The 3,927-nt window shown below is 33.6% G+C and overlaps 2 long non-coding RNA genes across 2 annotated transcripts; one reads left to right on the forward strand and one right to left on the reverse strand.

The window, feature by feature from the left end:
* The first annotated feature begins 698 nt into the window (after positions 1-698).
* On the forward strand, positions 699-1,314 carry LOC109587381 (uncharacterized). Its single transcript, XR_002187559.1, has 2 exons — positions 699-815; positions 1,069-1,314. It is a non-coding gene; the product is annotated as an uncharacterized LOC109587381 (long non-coding RNA).
* A 381-nt stretch (positions 1,315-1,695) lies between these two features.
* On the reverse strand, positions 1,696-2,504 carry LOC109587380 (uncharacterized). The gene is made up of 2 exons (XR_002187558.1): positions 2,282-2,504; positions 1,696-2,225 (listed from the first exon to the last, which is right to left on the reverse strand). It is a non-coding gene; the product is annotated as an uncharacterized LOC109587380 (long non-coding RNA).
* Between the last annotated feature and the right edge of the window lie 1,423 nt (positions 2,505-3,927).

Raw genomic sequence — 3,927 nt, forward strand, 5'->3', positions numbered from 1 at the left:
GAGCCATAGTCCAGGATGACCCAGGCACAAGAGATATTCCTGTCTGGTCCCAATTAATAATCAATTGACTAGGAATATCCTCCATTACCACCGTTGTCTTTATATCGGCAAGGAAATTTCGTTTTATACGTTCAAAGGCGTCACCAAGAACATGGACTTTCATTGAACCTCTTCGTTTTACAAACTTCATTCTATGCAGTATTGATTCCGCCCAGTGCTTTGTGAGGTCCATTTGGCCACCAAATTCCTTAAGATAGAACTTGTTGTGTCTCATTACGACACCGGCTTTACCACTGGCAATGACAGTTGATCTTGTCACAACTGCTCCAATGTCCCTCTGGGCCCTGATGAAGTCCTGCACTTCACGGTCCATGTCTTCCCCAAGGACAAAGGGCCTACCTTGCTTTCCCTTTGGTAGTGAAGTCACTGTGGAGTCTTCTTCATTGCCACTAGCCGACTGCAGTAGCGCTTCACTATATTTTCTCTTAATACCCCTGACAGTGCTTTCACTTACCTTATATTCTTTGGAAGCATTAGCAATGCCATGCTGAGTGGCAAATGCACCGATAACGGCACGTTCTACGTCTTTTAGCCCTTTGTAGGGCGTTACTAGAAGGGCCTGCCTGAAATACGGATCCACGCGGATCAAATGCGGATCGGGCTGAAATGCGGATCAACGCGGAACGCTCCCGGATCTCTATTGAAACTTGACTGATCTGTCTGAAAGAATGATATCTATGCATCAGGAGGGAATTTTTATTAGCTCTATTTAAGTTTTTGATAAGGACTTCATCATTTTAGCAGTTTCAGAACAGGTAGGCTGTTTATGATCATTAGATCTATGTCAATAATATTATTTTCGTTGATTACATTTAGCTACTATAGTTATATTGACAGTTATATTGACAGTTAGAGCTGATATAATAGTTTCAATTAGACTATAAAACTTCATAGTAACGTAGTTGCTAGTAATTTTCATGACAGTTAGATCTATATAAGCTGATTATTGTTTCATTAAGACTATGAAGCATTTTGGTGGGGTGATTACAGTTTCTTTTTTATATACAGTATCTACTTGAGCTGACCATAACTTCAAGATTTATGTGTGAATTGTATTCAGAACAATAACATCTTATAATGGATCCTTTAAGAAATAATTATAATAAATTCATAAGTTTTTAATGACACAGTGATATTATAGCTTTAACACAATAGCAAACTGCTGCAGCAGCTGATATATGAACTGAATATTTCAAACTTTGATTGAATAGGAATAACAAAAGAATTTTTATTTTACCACGAGAAATGAAAGTATAACTGTCTCTATTGCAACACATTAATGCTCTGAATTTTTATGTAGACAGCTATAGTCATACACAAGGTAGTGCAGACTGTGAAATGTTTCTGGTTATATGAATCACCACTGATAAGGGGAGAAATACAATCTTCATTATAACATTAATGCATACTATTTTATAATGGCATTGTGGGCGTATGGAAGTTTTATAGCTTTATAAAATGTACTCCATTCCAATTAAAAAATTATTTGATGTTATTAAAAGTCATTAATTTTCAAGTTAGTTCATACATACGTTTCCCATTTACAGTACAAATTTATTTAAACTGCTATAGATCCCTTATCAAGTGAATTTTATTCACATGATTTATATTTCTTATACATTCATCTCACTTTAATTAGATTTTGCAATTATAAAACCAAAGCACATAGTACACTGAAATTGGGAAATACAATGAGATTAAATCAATAAACAAAAATGATGAATGAGTAACAATAGCTAATAGTAAAATTTTAAGAGACTACGACTGTGAATGATTGATGGAATGAATAAATAATAATAGTAGTTAGCTGAATAATGATAATAAAGATTAAAAATGTAATAATTCTATAAGTCATGCAGAATGAATAATAATAATTAGAAAATAACAGTGATAAAGTAAAAAAAACAAAGACTGGAATTCCCAGACAATGGTCCACTTTGCCATCTATGTTGAACTTGGGGGGTACAGCCATGATAGCATTTTAAAATAACTTGACTTGTCTTTTGACTGCATGAAGGCACACTGAGCTAATGTTGAGTGTGTTGACTGCTCAGTAGTTAGATCTAGTAGTAGTCTGTTTTCTCATTATCACAGGCAATAGTTGCATCTTTACAAAAGTTGAAGAGAATAGCTCAAGAGGATATCAGCTTATCTGTAGATCTCAACTGTCATAAAACACAGGCTAATATTATCGACATAGTGATCATAAGCATCAGCTTACCTGCATGTACTGAAACTGCAAGGATGATAAAGTTCCTATCAAAGACTCAAACAGAGCTGATAAATTTCTCTCCTGATGCATAGCTATCATTCTTGCAGAAAGATCCGTATAGTTTCCGTGTTGTTCCGTACTTCAATACAGATCCGCGAGCGTTCCGCGTTGATCCGCATTTCAGCCTGATCCGCATTTGATCCGCGTGGATCCGTATTTCAGGCAGGCCCTTACTAGAATGCGGATCAGTGCGGATTGCTGCGGATCGTTCCGCACGCTGAACCAAGCACGTGAACGCGCGGAACGTGCACGGGCGTGTGCCTAGAATGCGGATCAACTCCCAAGAATTCAGAATATACACCATAACTTCCGCGGATCAGTCCTCTTGTTCTTCTATTCCATTCAATCTTTATTTGTTGCAATGTTTAACTCTTTATAAAGTAAAAACAACTATTTTTAACTGTAATAATTTTAAACTTTGAATGTACGAGATTTCAGTGATGATATCAAAAGCCTTCAGTCATTGGTCATAGAATAGACTATACTGCATCTAGATCTAGTTGCAATGAAATGAGTTACAATCTGCATTAAAAACAAACATATAGTTGTAAATTTAAACAATAAAAGTTGCCTCACAAATAACAATTATTTTCATTGTGTAAAAATGATTTTATATTTATCATTTTTATTTGAAAGTATTCCTTTTACATAATTACAAATACTGCTCTGATTGCATTAAGGTATTTAATGTAGATGTTTATAATGCTTTTATAAGCAACTTAGACTGATAGCAAATTTTTACATCAGTGGCTGATATCATTATCTCTTAAAAGTTGCTCAAGGAACTAAGATAATTCAGTTTTGGCGGCAATTATCAATGAACAGTATAAAAGTAGCTAACAAAATTCAAGTTGACCCAACTCTAGTTGCAATGCAGAGTATAAGATATTTTTATTTGACTTCAGTACTTTCAGAGTCATGTTTCCTACATATATTAAGCTTAAAATTATTATAACTTCCCTCTAATCCTGTAGATATTTTTAAAAAGCAAGCAATAAAGATAGTAATGTAAAATTTAAAAAACTAGTTTAAGTATTAGTCAAAAAAATACATCTATAAATAATTAATTAATATTTTTAGTACTGCAACTAGAATCACTGAATAATATTCATACTAAAAAAAATGCTAACTCCATCATTTATTGACCAAGAGTATTATGTACTCTTGTTAAACTGAGTTGTATCTATTCTGACATAATTTTGGATTTACTACTGACATAGCTATGATATGAACAATCAATTAAGCAAGATACAGTACTCTTGATATGGAGCATGCAGCAATCCACAACTCAGTTGAAAGACCTCATTTTAAAAACTATATTTATACATGCATCCCAATGCAAATGAAGATATTTTTGTGAGGAAAAATAATATAGCTAGGTGGCAGCAATTTTTGGCCAATAGAATATTTTTGGTAATATCATAATAATCATTTTTACACAATGAAAATAATTGTTATTTGTGAGGCAACTTTTATTGATTAAATTTTACAACTATATGTTTGTTTTTAATGCAGATTGTAACTCATTTCATTGCAACTAGATCTAGATGCAGTATAGTCTATTCTATGACCAATGACTGAAGGCTTTTGATATC

The sequence above is a fragment of the Amphimedon queenslandica genome, unplaced genomic scaffold (assembly GCF_000090795.2).
Source record: "Amphimedon queenslandica unplaced genomic scaffold, v1.1 AMPQUscaffold_12592, whole genome shotgun sequence".
In the NCBI taxonomy this organism is placed as follows: Eukaryota; Metazoa; Porifera; class Demospongiae; order Haplosclerida; family Niphatidae; genus Amphimedon; species Amphimedon queenslandica.